This window comes from Sciurus carolinensis, chromosome 14, assembly GCF_902686445.1.
Source record: "Sciurus carolinensis chromosome 14, mSciCar1.2, whole genome shotgun sequence".
Lineage (NCBI taxonomy): Eukaryota > Metazoa > Chordata > Mammalia > Rodentia > Sciuridae > Sciurus > Sciurus carolinensis.
Window position 1 is genome coordinate 46263590 of NC_062226.1, and position 17747 is coordinate 46281336.

General features: G+C 32.0%; 1 long non-coding RNA gene and 1 other non-coding gene across 5 annotated transcripts in view; both read right to left on the reverse strand.

The window, feature by feature from the left end:
- LOC124963974 (uncharacterized) overlaps positions 1-17747 on the reverse strand; it is a 289359-nt gene that overhangs the window by 183757 nt on the left and 87855 nt on the right. The gene's annotated exons all lie outside the window — the stretch shown is intronic.
- On the reverse strand, positions 5701-5808 carry LOC124965084 (U6 spliceosomal RNA). The gene has a single exon (XR_007105092.1). It is a non-coding gene; the product is annotated as a U6 spliceosomal RNA (small nuclear RNA).

Sequence of the window (17747 nt, forward strand, 5' to 3'; positions counted from 1 at the left end):
ACAATAGAATGAATATAGACTAATGTTCATGTGTACATGTATAAATAAACTACAGTGAATCTCATCATTATGGATATCCATAAGACACTAATTTCTTTTTTAAAAAATGTAAGTACACAGCAGAAAGACCAGAGAAAGATCAGTTGAGTAGAGGAAAGGGAACAGGCGGAATGAGGGGGTGGTAAGGGCAAGTACTGAGGATTGAATTAGAGAAAATTATATTCCACGTATTTATTTAAAAATTAATCCTAAAGTTATATATATATATACATATATATATATAGACAGATAGATAATATGAACCAACAAAATTGAAAAATAAATAAATATGCTAAAAAAGAATTAATAATTCTTAATTATAATTATATGAAGATCAATATGTATATACTCAATGTATTTTAAATACCACCAACAGAGTTAGAAAATACAACTTAAAATAATGGCATTTGCAATAGTATATGAAAAATAAAGAATCTGTGCATAAATCTAACTATATATAAGAAAGACTTTAATGAAAATGGTAAAATTTCATTGGAAATATTAAATCAGACTCCCTAGTCAGAGAAAACTACAATGGTTATGCTTCTGGAGCATCTTGCTTATAAATATGTTGACTTTTTTCCAAACAAAATTGATTTATAAGTTCAATATAATTTTAAACTTTGATTGCATAGAAATCCAGATGGTCTTACAGGAAGAATAGTAATGATTATTTAAAGGTTATTTTGTAGAAAAAGCTCAAGGACTTACTCTTCTAAATGCCAAAATTTGATAAAAATTGGTGGGAAAAAGAACAACATAGCATTGAAGCAGACATACAAATTAAGCATGGAACAGAAGTAAACTACCTCATACATGGAATTCTATTTGTACAGACTTTGCACATCATCAAAGAAATAACTAGCAAGAAAATTGTATATGGAATTATGTAAGAAATTTTGTAAAATATTATGAAAGGAAAATGTTCATGCAGTAGAAGAATCAACATTATAAAGATGTCAGTTCTCAAATATATAGGCAGATTTTAATTTCTATCAAAATATTAGCAAAATTTTGTAGACACATTATCTGAAATGTGTGTGAAAAGTCATGGATTCTCTGAAAATCCTGACGACATTGAGAGACACTAAAGGAAGAGTTACTATACCTGATAGTAAAACTTTTCATATAGATATAGTATTCAAGACCATGTGCTACTGGAGGAGAAATAGACTCATAGATGAATGGAACTAAATAGAGCCCAGAAACAGCCCCACACAAGTATAGTGGACTGATTCTTGATGTAATGCAGAAGCAATCAATGGAGGAAGGAAAAAAGCTCTTCAAAAAATGTCACTAAGGCAATTGTACAGCCACAGGCAAAAAATATAAACCTCAACATAAACTTCATATCTTCTATAAAAATTAACTCTGTATGGATCATAAACTTATATATAAAGCATAAAAGGGTAACACATAGGAGACAGCTTAAGGACCTAAGGCTCAGTGAAGAGTTCTTAGACATTGAACTAAAAGTATGGTCCATAAATCTCTTTTTAAAAATTGATTAATTAAGCTTCACCAAAATAATTTTTTTTCTGTTAAAGACTGTTGAAAGGTAAAAAGATAATCAAAAGATCAAAAAGAAATATTTTTCAAACCACATATCTGAAAAAGGACTTGTAAATACAGGATATAAAGAGTTCTCAAAACTCAAGAGACATAAAAAAATTTTTACTAAAGTGGATATAAAAATGACAAATAAGCACATGAAAAGATACTCAGATCCCTAGCCATCAGGAAATAAAAAATTAGACTATGGTGTGATAACTCTTTATACCTATCAGAACAGCTAAAAAAAAATATTCAAAAATACCAAATCTGGCAAGGATGTGGAGAAACTGAATCTTTGGGACATTGCTGGTGGAAAGGAAAAAGAGGAAACACTATTTTGTCTTTTAGAAAATACTAAAAACACTCACTTTCTCCCAGTCCCCCACAATCACTCTCTTTGGAATTGACCCAAGAGAAATGGAGACTTGCTCCTACATATTAACCTATACATAGTTTTTCATAGCTGTTTAATTTGTAATAGTCTGAGAAGAGTCAGAATGCCCTAGAATTGGTGATGGTTAAGTAAATTTGTACATGTAGAGCATAGTACTCATCTTAGCAATAAAGGAACAAATTATTGATAAATGTCACAAGTTGGATGGACTTAGAATGGATAAAAGAAATAATAAAGCTCACACATTGTATTCTCAGTAGGACAAGAAAACAAAGATAAAGAACCAGTTAATGTTTGCCTTGAGTTAAGGATGGAAGGGGGAGGCCAGTATGACAGTGTTTCCAGCATGACAGAGATCTTTTGGTGAAGGAATACATCTGAGTCTTGATTGCAGTGTGATTCAGTAGATCCACATGTGTGAGGGAATAACAGAATATTCACACACACTGACCAATGTCATTTTCCAGCTGCATGCCTGTCATATAATCATTGACCAATTGGGAAACTAGGTACCAGGGACCTCTCTACTATCTTTGCAACTTCCTGTGAACATATATAATTATTTAAAATAAAAAGCTTAAAATATGGACGAAAACTTTGAGGTTTCTGTGGTTTCAGAGTAGAAACATCTTTTTAAAAAGGCACAAATAGCACCAACTTTAAAGGGAAAATCTGCAATCCATCTGAATGAGAACAATTTCTGTCAAAAATTATGGAAGTGAAAAGTTAATCCATAACTAAGAAGAGATAATCAAAGATATAATCATATATATGTAAGAAATAAAAATGGACAAACCAAAAGGAAATAAATGAAGTATATCAGTAATCATTAGTAATCAAAGTGACAAAAATTTAGGAAAAAAAGTTCAATTTTTTCAGTATTTAATTGGCATTTTATTTCTAGAAGTGAGACCAGTGTGATTTTTTTTATCTTCCCTCCCTGGGTACATTAATTATTTTTCTTGATAAGCATGGACTTCTCTCTCTTTTAAGTTTGATCTCCCTTGTCTTTCTCTGTCTCGCTATTGATCATGTTCTCTAGATTTTACAAACCATGGTGCCCTGTTTTGTGATATATATAAAGTCAAGTAATTTGTAAGATAATTTTGTAAGATTTTCTTTGAGATAAACTTTTCTTTTTACATTATCAACTGATAATCTATTTCTCATTTGGAAGGCTATAAATTATAAATAGTTTGGATACCTGTACATATTTTTACAGTATGGTATCACAACGTATCCCAGAATCTCTTACTATCAAACTAAATAAACTTTCTTGCATTCTCAGACAAGAAATTTAAAATTTCCCCTGCAGAATGCCCTGCCTCATTTGCAGAAACCAGCTGTACTGAATTTTCCTGAAATCAGATTTAGTCATCTTCCAGTATTTTTATCTGACCTTCAGTGCATTTAGCTCCTCTTCTTCAAATACCATTCTTCAAATTTTACCTCAATAAGTCTGTACTTTCAGTTTATATTGTACCTTTCGATGATTTCTGAGAGAAGGTAATGCTGTCTTATTCCATTATTGTGAATTTTGTGGTATCATCTTGTTATCATATTTATAGGAAGAATATTCCATGTACTTTGTAGATGACCTTTAATAGATGTAAGATTTAGTATGATAAGACCAGGGATTATTAAGTATTTTTATTGCAACTAAAATGTTTCCATGGAATAGCATAGACTGTAAGGTTACATTTGCTATGTATGTTAAACAACAAAAAGATGTATCCTTTCATTTACAAAATGGTGCTTTATGGAATAACAAAAAAAAAACACTTTTAAATAGCTCTGTGATGGAACTGGTCATTCTCTTTCATTAGATCATTATACAACATAGAATGAAAAAAATGTTGTAACATAATGCTTTTATGCATTTCCTGAGAGGGCTAATACATATATAAAAATAGAAACCTCAGCAGTTTCATAGTTTTGTGTGATAAGGATGAACATATAAATAGAATTTTGTCAGCAATAGGAACCATGCTATATTGGAAGATGAATGTAATTAGAACTATACATTGTAAACAGGCCAATGGGAAATTCAAACTAAATACTAAGAGAAGTTCCTAAGATTGCTAAACTGAATAGTCCATAAGAGGTTTAGGGAATATTACAATTACATGGTGAATTTCTGTGATAATGCTGCCTCCACTGGTGTGCTGCCTATTAATCCAAATTCTAAGATAAGTCTGAAGATAAGTTTCCAAGTGAAATGTAAAAATAAATAAAGGTGGCCAAGGGGTAAAATCCAATATTGGATTTATCACCAGCATTACACAGAGTTTCTTTTTCATTTTTTTTATTTGTTCTTTTTAGTTATATGTAACAGTATTTTGACAAGTCATACGTACATGGATTATAACTTCCCAGTTTTGTGGTTGTACATAATGTGGAGTTACACTAGTCATGTATTCATATAAGAACAGGAAAGTTATGTCTGATTCATTCTACTGTCTTTCCCATTCCTATCCCCTCTCCCTACTCCCAACTACCCCTGACCAATCTGATAAACTTATACTCCTCCCTACCCCCTGCCTATTGTGAGTCAGCATCTGCATATCACAGAGAACATTCAGCCTTTGGTTTTTTGGAATTGGCTTATTTCGCTTAGAATGGCAGTCTCCAGTTCCATCCATTAACCTGCAAATGCCATAATTTCATTTCTATTTATGGCTGAGTAATATTTCTATGTATACAAGTACCACATTTTCTTTATCCATTCATCTGTTGAAGGGCACCTAGTTTGGTTCTATAGCTTGACTATTGTGAATTGAGCTTCTATAAATATTGATGTAGCTGAATCACTACAGTATGCTGATTTTATTTATATGCTGAGGACTGGGATAACTGGGTCAAATGGTGATTCCATTCCAAGTTTTTTGAGGAATCTCCATACTGCTTTCAAGAGTGGTTGCACTAATTTGCAGTCCAAAGAGCAATGTATTAGTGTACATTTTTCCCCACATCCTCACCAACATTTATTGTTACTTGTATTCTTGATAATTGTCATTCTGACTGGAGTGAGATGGAATCTCAGTGTAGCTTTAATTTGTATTTCTCTAATTGCTAGTGATGTTGAACTTTTTTCATATATTTGTTAACTGATCATATTTCTTCTTCTGTGAAGTGTCTGTTCATTTCCTTTGTCCATTTCTTGATTGGGTTTTTGATTTTTTGGTGCTAAGTTTTTTGAGTTCTTTATATATCCTGAAGATTAGTGCTCTACCTGAGGTGCAGGTGGCAAAGATTTTGTCCCATTTGGTAGGCTCTCTCTTCACTTATTGATTGTTTCCTTCCTTTCCTGTGAAGAGTTTTAGTTTGATACCATACTATTTAGTGAGCCTTGATTTTACTTCTTGCACTTTAGGAGTCTTCTTGAGGAAGTCGGTTCCTAAACTGACATGATGGAGAGTTGGCCTAAATTTTCTTCTAGTAGGCACAGAGTTTCTGGTCTAATGTCTAGGTCCTTGATCCACTTGGAGTTGAATTTTGGGCAGGGGGAGATATAGGGGTTCAATTTCAATCTACTACATAAAGATTTCTGGTTTTCCCAGTATCATTTGTTGAAGAGGCTATGGTTTCTATGATGACTTTATCTATTGTAAGATAACTGTATTTATGTGGTTTTGTCTCTGTGTCTTCTATTCTGTACTTTTGTCATCCTGTTTTGGTGCCAATACCATGCCGATTTTGTTACTATAGCTTTGAAAACTATGGAAAGCTTCCTGAATTTGCATGTTCTCCTTGTACAAGGGCCATGCTGATCTTCTCTGTATTGTTCACAATTTTAGAATATGTGCTGCTGAAGTGAGCACTAAACAGAGCTTCTTAATGAGTCCATTCATAAACTGTTAACATATCAAACCACAAGGAACACAACAGCAGGTTGCCTATACCTAGATAACTGAATCTTTCTTGCCATTACAGATTTAGGAATTTAATGAAGATTTTGGGTCATCCATATTTTATTTTATCTTTTAAGAAGAGAGAATGAAAGAATAAAATTAGAAAAAGAGTGAGACCAAAAGACATATACTCAACTTTTGAGGACTTTGAAAAATGATTGATAGTTTTTAGTCATCAGTTTTTCATATTTATAAGAACATTTTTGGGGTGGCTTGAATTTTACTTTATTAGAACTGTAGATCTTTCAGCAAAATGCATTAACTTATAGAAGAGGAAAGTATATTTGGGGCAAGATTAAATGGCCTAAATCAATCCCTTTCTCAATATCTTTGATCAGCACTTTACTTAATATCTGTAGTCATAACCTACCTAATACAAATTAAAGAACTTAATATCAACTTGTGACCCCTGAAATTTAGAAGAAAAAATAATCTAATAATAGCATTTAGTTATTTCCTTTATATGCACCATTTTATATTACTGTAAGTAAATAATTCCTTGAGACTATCAGATCCTTGTTCATTCTGTTCACTACTTTTGTTGGTGGAAATACAGAATAGTACCTGAGTCTTAAAATATGATCAATGTATATTTATTGAATAAATTGTAACTGAGATTCAAAAAAATGATTAGTGACATCAATTGAATGAACAAATCAAATTTTAAAATATAAAAACAACCAATCATCATCCCTGCCCTCAGAGTTCTTATTGTGTAACTGTATGGATAAGTTTTCCAAAACTACAGTAATTGACCCAGTCAATAATCATAATAAATTAAGTTTCAGGTCCAATATAACTAATTTGCATAGAAGTTTCTCAGTTGCTTTTTAAAGAAGTAATTATCATATAGGAAATTTTTGCATAATATGTGTAAATTAGTCCTACTAAAGAGGAAATATTTTATTTGTGACTTAATTTATCCAAATTCCGTTTGTATTTAGGTGTAGATTAAAATTAATATTGACATTTCAAAGTTAAGAAGTAAGTGCTCATTGCAGGATGAGCCCTGTATCAGGTTGATAACAGAAATTTTGATCTTTCCAAAAATATGCCAAAAAATAAGTGAAAGATATTTTAAAATATAGGTGAACATGTTTATTGGCTTATTTTCAAATGCTCTTAGCTGTCAAGAAAGAATAATTTCATAGAAAAATAGAACTCAAGTTCAGGACTTGACTGTCTTTGGTCTTTCAGGAGTCACTAATCCCAGGTACTATTATTCTCACTTCAGAGGATCAATGAGAATTTCTTGGGCTTCACCCAGGGCAGAATATAAGAATGTATGTCCTGTGCTTAAGCATTCAGCAATTAAACATTTGCTAAAGATTTTTTTCATTTTTTTTATAGTTATCAGTGAATCTTTTTACTTAATTACTTATTTATTTTTTTACTTATTTATTTATTTATATGTGGTGCTGGGGATCAAACCCAGGGCCTCATGCATGGCAGGTAAGTGCTCTATCACTGAGCCACAACTCCAGCCCCTGAAGATTTTTATTGTCCTATATAAGTTCTGCAATTTGAAGATGAAGCAGAGTCTATAGATAAGGCAACTAAAATAAGTTCTATTTTTAATTAGTAACTACATTTATAAGTGTAGTTATTAAGTAGAAATTTAATTATTTAGAACTGGACAGTATAAACTTACAGCATCCCCAACCCCCACCATCCTCAAAAAAACTCTAACAAGTGAATCCATATAAGGTATCATCTTGGGTTTTGAAAATAGTTTTTAACTTCATTAAATCTAGAATGTTCATATTCTAAGCTATATGTTTGAAATTATACCATAGGCAAATATATATGACCTACAATGCATAGTTTAGGTTTTATGCAAATGTGCACAAATACCAGATTAACTTGAGGACTTTTTTAATGCTTTTTTTTCTTTTAATCAGTGCGACATAGCTATATGTAATACTGATGTTCATTGTGACATGATCATACAAGCATGGAATACCAAACTTCAACAAATGTTTATTCCAATCTGCAATCTCATCTGTCTTAAATGTCACTTTATCAAAAGAGCTTTAAAAATTCAGGATCTGTAATTTCCAGGTTGCTTCTCCATTTATAGTCTCTAGAAAACTAATTTCTGGCACCTGCAGAGGAATGAGGATGCTTTTCTGGTGGCTTAGGAAAAATCACAAAATCTTTAGGAAGATTTGCGGTAAAGGTGTCTCCCCCAGGTTCTTCCTTTTCTCTCCTATGGAGTAACAGTCCAAATACATTTGCTCTTTTGAGGGTAGTTCCAGTTGATGGTACAGAGGCTGCAACATCAACACCTCTGATGGATGTAACTACTGGCTCCTCCAAGTGGTGTAAATCCACTCTAATTTCCTGTGCTTATTATTAAAAAAGACTGTGTCTCTTTACATAGGTTGGAGGGACAACATGTACAGTTTTGTTAACAACATGGGAAAAGTTTGTGACTTCAAATATGATGACTCTATCTCATAAAACATCCAAGAAATTGACATATCCATAAAGTAAAATGTGGTTTATATTTATGAACTGAATAATTGCTTGCTAAAATTGAGAACAAAAGGGTCACACATTTGTATGAGTTTTATTTTTGTTCATGAGGCAAAGAAGGGAGAAAACTCACCCATCTTCCCATCCAATGTGACTGTAACTCTTCCTAACTTCTCTAAAAGGACGTTTGGAGGGTGCTTAATTCCCAAGTCCCCTTCTCAAGCTCAATCCATTATTTGCTGCTGAAGGCATTTGCATTTTTGAAAAAGGCACTTTCATATATTATTTTCATATATTATTTTTTTCTACAACAAGAGAAAATCACTAATCTGCTCCCTAAAGAATAAGGTTCTTCACCCTCACACAATGAATGGATCATATCTAACAGTAACATCAGCTGAGTGTTATTGCTCACAGAAACATAAGGCCCCCCTGTCTCCATCCCCCTGGAATTGAGTTGACCATATAATTTAAAAATGGCAGAGTTTTAGGATCTTTCATTTCACTGAGTTGAGTCGTAGATGTCACCCTTTCTACTAGGCATAATATATTTGAATTTTTATTTGTGAGTCCTTTTCAAGCAGACAATAAATTCAATGTCTCATCAGTTATCATATACATCTGCAGTACATGTTCTATTTCTTCCTACACTGACTTGTAAACATGATTTCAGCACAGAGCTTTTCTCAGTAAATAGATCTGTTTCTATTTTTTGCTAATCTCTCCCACTCCAGACTTCATTATTTTCTCTTTTATTAATACTAGATGGCGTAAAATATTGTAACTTAGAACCTTCTAAATGATACTTATTAGGAAATGTTCTCATATATAAAGTCTATGTGAATCTAAAATTTGAATGTTTAAATGACATATTTTATCAAATTCAACATCAAACCGACAACACCCTTTATAACAACAATTTGCCAAATGAAGAAAATGTCATACTCTGAATGAGCATTATCCTTCATGCTGATAGGTGAAATTAATGAAATAATTAAAAAGCCATAAGAGGAAAATGAAGAGTGTCAGAAGACACTAACAAGATGGAAAACAAAATATTACTGGCATGGTAATGTAACTGACAAAAAAAAAAATACCTTTCTTCAAACTCAAGAAGGAGAATGAAATTTCATTCACAGAACTGAAAAAATGTTTCATGTAGTTAGCATACTTTCTTCAATATTCTAGAGCCAATCAATGTCACAAAGGAACATGAATTTCCATGCTTTTTCAAGATAAAGTTAACCAGGTACTACATACAGGAGACTTCAAAGAAAAAATTTATAATCTTGCCATACTTTCTTTGAAAGACCCATGACCTTTGCAATGTAAGAGCTGAGAGACACCCGTAAATAAGGAAGTACTAAATACTTCAGATATCAATGACATCCAGAAATTATCACACTTTTTCTGACCTAGAAAAGTCCCATTAAAAAAGTACTCTTGTTGGTAGCCAATATTTCTCCATTTGTTAAGCTTAGATAATTTTTTATGTTTTTACATTATCAATGCTTATTAAGAAAATAAAGGTTAAAGATGAGCAGCAACCAAATTTTAATGCTGTGATTTTTCAGAGAGAAAAAAATACTATCCAGAAAACTTTGATTAAATAATCCCTTACAAAAATAGTAATTAACATTGGAACATTTGACTTTTTCAGGAAGTCAGATGAACTTGTTCTATAATGAGGTTATGTTATATAATGAGAAGAAATCTCTCCTACATGAAAGAATCTCACTTGTTTATAATGTCCTTATGTCAATCATAATAAAGATTAGTAGTTTCCTGGTGTTTGGAAACTGAAGGCAAAGGAGAAAGGTTAAGGAAAGTCCTTATTATCTCAATTGTACTCACCCATTCATTCACCCTGTGCCAATATTCTCTAGTTTGTACTCTACTGAGACCCATTAATGCTTTCCACCAATAGAGAGTATTCAAAACATATCTGTTTAATGAAATTCTTTCCTTTTTTCCTCCCACTTTGGACTGAAATATTATTTTTTAATCATTTTCTGTGATTTAAAGAGTACTGAAAGGAACAGTAAATTAGATGCTATAAATGACCAAATTTCTAGGAGAGGATGTTAAAACTATGATCATTAATTGCAACTATGTCTATTAGGCAAAGAAGTAACAAATGTTATAAACAATGAAAATTTCTATCTCTATCCCATTACAAAAGAGAAAAATGTTTTCTTCTTTATTTCAGTGAGATTCAGTCTGGAACTTCCTGTTACACCAAATAAAACAACCATATTTGCATCTGTCACCTGGAATCTTGATCCATTAATCTTTTTAAAAATCTGATGAAAGGTTATCTTCATTTCTTCTTTCTACACACATATACATGCACACTTATACACGATTGTTTAGTTGTTAAGTGTGAATAGAGAACAGCATAACCTACTTTTTTATTTTGTTGAAGCCTGGCTGGTTGCATTACAGAGATATTTTGGGCAAGACCTAACTCAGCATCTCTTGCAAAATGAAGAACTCAAGGCATCTCTTGAGAGATGAGGCATATCTAATCTCTGAACAGATAGTAAATCAGCATGCTGGGGAGCCTGGGACTTGTGAGCTGATGAGCCAGCAAAGATCAGCAGAAGAAAATGTTGAAGGTCACTGAGAACACATATTGAGGGTTTGAGGATGTTTAAATTGTCATATGAAGAAAAAAAACAGAAAGACTACTTGGTGGATGCTGTGATATACCATACAGATGCCCTTTCAATAATGAAGGATTTAATCTCCTGGTAGCTAGCAAACTGCTCCTCTTGTCTGTGGTTGTGCATCAAATGACTGATCACTGTGGGCATGCAAAGAACCAATCAACTCACCCCAATATGGAACAGGTAGAACTTCCAGTGGGGTCATTTGGTATCTTCCCTTCCCTCTCTTTCCTTTCTCTTCCATTTTTATTTTAAGAGATCTCCTAATAAACTCTCTGAATGCAGAACTGCTGAGTGGAAAACCGAGCTTTCAGTTGCTGAGTATTTGAATCTCTAAGAACAGTAAGAATGTTTATGCTTCCAGATCAAGGGGTGTTTGCCTTTTTACTATTTTTCTACCGCTGTGGTGACCCTTATATTTTGAGTGCATATTGAAAGCCAAAGAACAGTGATAACAAAAGGTGGACAAAAGTGCTACTAACTGATACAAAATAGAGATGCCTGAATTCCTAATATTTTCTCATCTACTTTCAGCTGAGAATTATAGTATTCCTTTCTTTTTGTTCTTATAGCCAAAAGCATGGAAATTATTACAGATATATTTGTCAGTAACTCCTGCCTCAGTCAATGGAATTATGTACTTTGTAATAATTTACAACACTTATACAACAGTATCAGGTGAATAGATCAGTAAAATTAACAAATAAACAAGAGACCAAAGATCAAGGAAGGAAATGATATTTATTAGATGTCTACTGTGCTGACAACAATGCTGTGTAGCTGATGTTCTATAGTCTTCCTATAAAGAAATTGAAGTTCAGAAAGATTAGATTATTTGTTCAAAATCAGGAAATCAGAAGATGCATTTAAATAACATATATACAAGTTCATGTTTTTATCTATTTCATACTCATAATCTTTATGGGAACATTTTCAAGTCAAATCACATTTTGAGAATGCATATTTTAATAATCAAGAATTGGGATGGAATAAATCATAGTATCTTCCCCAGGCTACATTATGGAAAACATAAATCACTCTTAATAATATAATACCTTCACAGGTTTTGCTAAGTCAAACATATTCTGCCATTGTACTCAACACAGTGACATTAAGACTTATTCAGTATAAGATTTATTGCAAACCAAGCCTGAAAATACATAAAATTTTATGTGCAAAAGTTATTTCTTGCAAAGAAAAAATACTTATGTATAATAAAGGTCATGTCTTGAACTGCAATCTGGACATTTGTATTATAATGAGCCAGCAAATCTTGTGCCCTGGTATTCCAAAATGTGAATTTCCTGCTCTTCCAATTACATTCATATTGCAATATTTTAATCCATAAACTTTGAGGGAGAAAGTTACTTGATACAATTTATTATTGAGGAGAATGTGTTTTGTTTATTTTTAATAACCATTGTACAAGCTGATGACATTGAATATTTGAAACTATTCAGTCAAATTTGATTTATTTAAGAGCATATTATTAAAATTATCATGAAAAGAAACTAAGACAAGTTTCTTGGTTTGCCTTCAAATTAATGTAGAATTTCTAAGAGGTATGTATACAAATTAATTCAAATTAAAGCAACGAATTAATAAATATATATATATATATATATATATATATATATATATATATATTTTTTTTTTTTTTGGTATTGGGAATTGAACCCAGGGCCTTGTGCTTGCAAAGCAAGTACTCTACCAACTGAGCTATATCCCCAGCCCCAATATTGTGTATTTTTAATTAATCACATCAAAACAGAGGACTGCCATGTGACAAAAAGATCAACTCAAAAAGGTAATTGATGACTCAAACTAAAGGAAAAGTGAGACACTGTGCTAATTATCAGTGATGCATAATTGATTAGAGAGTGGGAAGGAGACCATCCTAAACGCATGGTGAGTTTTTCTTCTCATGGCTTTTGGAACCCAAACAAAGAAGGAACAAATAAGATGACTCATGAGCATCAGATATTGTCTTTGCTCCTCCTATCCTTTCAGAGTCAAAAGCTGTGACTGCTGAAAGCACAACTTACTTCATTCTGGCTACAGGACAATGGACTCTAATTGTCTCAGGAAGATGCATTAGTCTTATCTCTTTGAACCTCTACTTGGATCATAATAAGACAATTACACTTACACTGGACTGCATAATAGACCCAGATGTCCAACAATGAATAACTGTAATTGATTACAGTTCATTATATTCTCAAATAATGTGAAACAGGATTTGTTATTCTGCAGTGAAATCTAAAAGCGTGTTGTCTCTGTCTAGCCCATTCATTATTTGAACCAAATTATGGATCAATACTCTAAAAAGTATGATTGATTACCCAGACATATAGATTTGAATCAGGCAGCCTGTGCATATCTTATTAAACTACTACCAAGTGCTAGACAATTCTAGCTAGTATGGGAAATTTAAAATATATATATTTAACCAACAACCCTGCATTTATGGAAAGTAGTGAAAAAATATAAATACAAATAGTGAATGCTGAAGAAGTTTATGAATGCAAAAATAATACCAACATGACGAACAACAAGATAAAAGGAAAACCTATACATAATACATTTATTTCTCTTTACTACTGCATTTCATTTTTTATTAAAAGTTAAAGAAGAACAAAGTTTATGTTGCTATATAATGTCCTGACAGGAACCCAAAAGTTTTAATCCTGTGTATTTATTTCTTAGTATACTATAGCAAAGAACTGTCTGAGAATGGAATCTTAAAACCAGTTTGGGTTTTATGAATCTTATTACGGAGTTTTCTAATTAGGTATACACTTACAATGTATTTTCTACTGGAGTCAAATACCATTATGTAAAATGGTACATTTAGCTCATGTTAACCATAGAATATGCATCACAGTTCATTTAATGAAAATAATACTTCTCAATTTAGGACTAAATTTAGAAACCCTCATCTTACAGTTAAAATCTAGAGACTATAAATCTTGTCCAAGATAATTTTTCTGGTTTGTGAGAGAAGTTGTGCTAAGGGTCAAGGTCTCTATACAGTCCAGTATTCTTGCTTTCTGGTCATCTTTGCACGGAACTTTACATAAAAAGAGGGTTTTGTTTGTTTGTTTGTTTGTTTGTTTGTTTTTAAGATTTCATACCCACTAATACACTTGACCATAATAATACTCCCTTGAAATAGTACATAGTAATATATTTCTAAAAGAGTTTGATATTTATTTAAAGAGTGCTGCAGGTCAAGTATTTTTTCTAACCATTTAACTGTTCAGAAAACTAGGCTCAAGAAAGGTTAAGTCTTATATCCAAAAGTTAAATAACTAATAAAATAACTAATAAAAAATAGAACTGAGATATTAATGCACTCTGACCCATTCAGTATCTTGTTTAATTTGCCACTCTGCCCACGAATATAATTATATCTGATTCCTTACCTTAAAGGCAAAAATAATTAAACAAATACTATTGCTAGCAAAAGATATTACTGCTGAAAAATAAAAATAAATGAAGCACATATTTTTCCATTATTGAGTTCATAGACCAGAGAACAGACAATAAGTATTAAATAAACAATTATATTGCAATGTGACAAGGTACTAATACTGGAGTTTTGTTCCTATGGGGTTCACTGGGGACATAAAGGAACTCAGAATTCTATATTGGACTACTTTATTCTTCTCCATTAAGTTAAAAACAATATATGAGTCACATATTTGATCATGAGATTTTTCCATTTAATTATTTATTAGGCTGTATATTTACCAGTATTTTCATTTATTATTGTGCCTCTGGTAACATTTATATGTAGAGTATCTCAAGAATCATATTAACCATGAAAACTTTAGCTATTTAATCCTCAGATATATTTATAATCAAATAATTTTGTTATGCTCTTTATAATACTTTTACAAAAATGTCAAAGGTAGGTACCAAAATTGGAAAGTAAGGTGAAAGAAAAGTACATTCATTTTAGCCTTAGGGGGGCAAATATGTATTACATTGAGAAATAAGAATTCGATTTAGTCTACGAGGAAGAAAATGGATTCCTCCCAAAGAATATATCACTTTGTGAAAACAAGTAATCCTCTCCAGGTTTAAAATGTGTTATATATTAAATTATGTTTCTATAGAACATTGTTAAATTGAATTTCTGATTTCAATGGTCTTTTCTGAATCAAAAATGGACAGAGGCAATGACAAATTTTTAACTTTGAGGAAAAAGACCTGATAGTTTTGTGCTTTTATTATGACTTCTAATAACAATTTCAAAAACTCCGAATTTACAAAGTTAAAAACTTATTTTACTTGCGTTGCCTCAGTTGATCCTTACAGACACCTATAAGTTTGATTTACTTTTGCTATCCTACTTTAAAGATGATGAAATCGTGACTCAGAGACATTGAGTGACTTAAGTCATTTCCCTCTACTAGTAAGAGGCTGAGATGATATTCCAACCCAGGATACTATCCTTAACCTTTCTATTATATATTGTTTCTCTTAATTGTATGATGTTTCACATTTTTCTGGAAGCATCTATTATCATCCTTCAATAAAAATGTTGATACATTGATGTGGCTGCATTACTGTAGTATGCTAATTATAAGTCCTTTGGGTATAAACCAAGGAGTGGACCTTTATGAATTACCCAATAAGAGATATTCTTATATAGTAGAAGAAAACCAACTAAGACATCAACCAAGCACTCAAACATAGTTGTATGTATCAAAGATGTTTTGTAAATATCTGTACATGAACCATCTTCTGAAAGCAATAAACTTGATAGAAAATATTTTGGGGTCTTAAGTAACAGGTTCTATACAAGAGATTTGTGGCCTATTAATGTTTAGATATTAAGTGTCCCCTAAAAGCTCATGTGAGACAATACAAGAACATTCAGGGGTGAAATGATTGGGTTACAAGAGCCTTAACCCATTTGGTGCATTAATCTGCATACAATGGTAACTGTAGGCAGATAGGGTATGGCTGGAGGAGGTGAATCACTGGGGTATGCCTTTGGAGTTTATATTTTGTCTTTGTTAAGTGGATTCTCTTTCTGCTTTCTGGTGCCATGTTCTTATTTGCTTTCCTTCACCATGCCCTTCCATCTTGGTGTTCTGCCTCAACTAGGGCCTAGAGCAATGGAGTTGGCCATCTGTGAACTGAGAACTCTGTAAACTGTGAACTCCCAAATAAACTTTTCTTCTGCTGAAATAAAAATGTCGATACAAACTTTTACATATAGCAGTTTTTAAAGTTAGATTTATATAACTTACATTGGGTAAATGTCCCATTTAGTGGTCAGTTCCTTGAGTTTGGGTGTACACATGTAACTAAGTTACCATCATGACCAGCAGGACTCTCACCAGTACAACATATTCCTTTAGGTCCTTTGTTGTGAACTCCTTTTAACTCCTGCTCTGATGATGATGAATCTCTTTTCTCTCTGTATATGTGCTTTTTGAGAACAGCATAATGAATATACAGTTGCTTCATGGGATTAAACCTATGTAGACTCCCAAAGACCTATACATCATTACCCTATGTACATGTATGATTACACAAATGGTATGAATCTACATCATGTACAACCATAGAAACGAAATGATGTACCCCATTTGTGTACAATGAATCAAAATGCAGTCTGTAAAAAATTTAAAAATAAATAAATAATTAAAAAAAAAGAAAAGCCCCAAATTTGGTTCAAGGCTCCATTGTTGCTATATGGAAAGTCTTAAATTTTGAACAATAGGCCCCATATTTTCACAGTGTACTGGGCCCTAGCAATTCGGTAGATAGCCCAATATATAATATGCAATTATTTGAGTGTGGTTTCTTTCCTTTAGCATAACACACTTGAAGTCATTCCGTTGGTGGATATATTCATAGTTTCTTTTTATTGCCAAGATGTTTTCATCATAAGGCTCTATCACGGTTTGTTTAGCCATCCATCGGTTAAAAAAACACTTCCATTGCTCCAGTTTTGGGAAATTATAAATAAAACAGTTATAAACATCTACATATATTTTTATGCTTGTATGAAAACATAAATTTTTATTTATCTTCTGTGCAGACCTAAGAGTGCAGATGTTGGGTTATATGGTAAGTGCATGTGTTTCTTATAAAATATTTACATTTAAAAAAAAATTCCTTGTATTGTTTTATATGCTGACTACCAGGGTATTGTTCCACATTTTCACAGGTACTTGGTATTCTCATTCCTTATTATTTTCCCTCCATTTCAGGCAGTCTAAATTTTGTATTATTATCTCATTGTAATTTTCTGTTCTCATTCCCCTAAAAACTTGATATTGAGAATCTTTTAAATGTATTTTCTTGCCATTTGTATATCTTTCACAGTGACTCACCTGTTCAAATGTTTGACCAATTAATTTTTTTTCATATTTTCTTATTTTTGAGAATTACTTACATATTCTGGATACAAATGCTTTATCAGATGTGTATTTTGCAAACACTTTCAGCTGATGACTTCTTCATTTTATTTATAGTGTCTTTCAAAGAATAGAAATTATATTCTTCTAAAAAGTATCCCTTTGATAATACATTGAATTTGATTTTTTCTCTGTGGAAGTTGGGAGGAAAGCAATGAAATGAATTAGGTTTGTTTCTTAAAAACCAAGAAGACAGTCTAGCCAGGATGGAAAATATTTCAACTACAGAGCTAATTACCACACATAGTTGTGGCTTAGGATG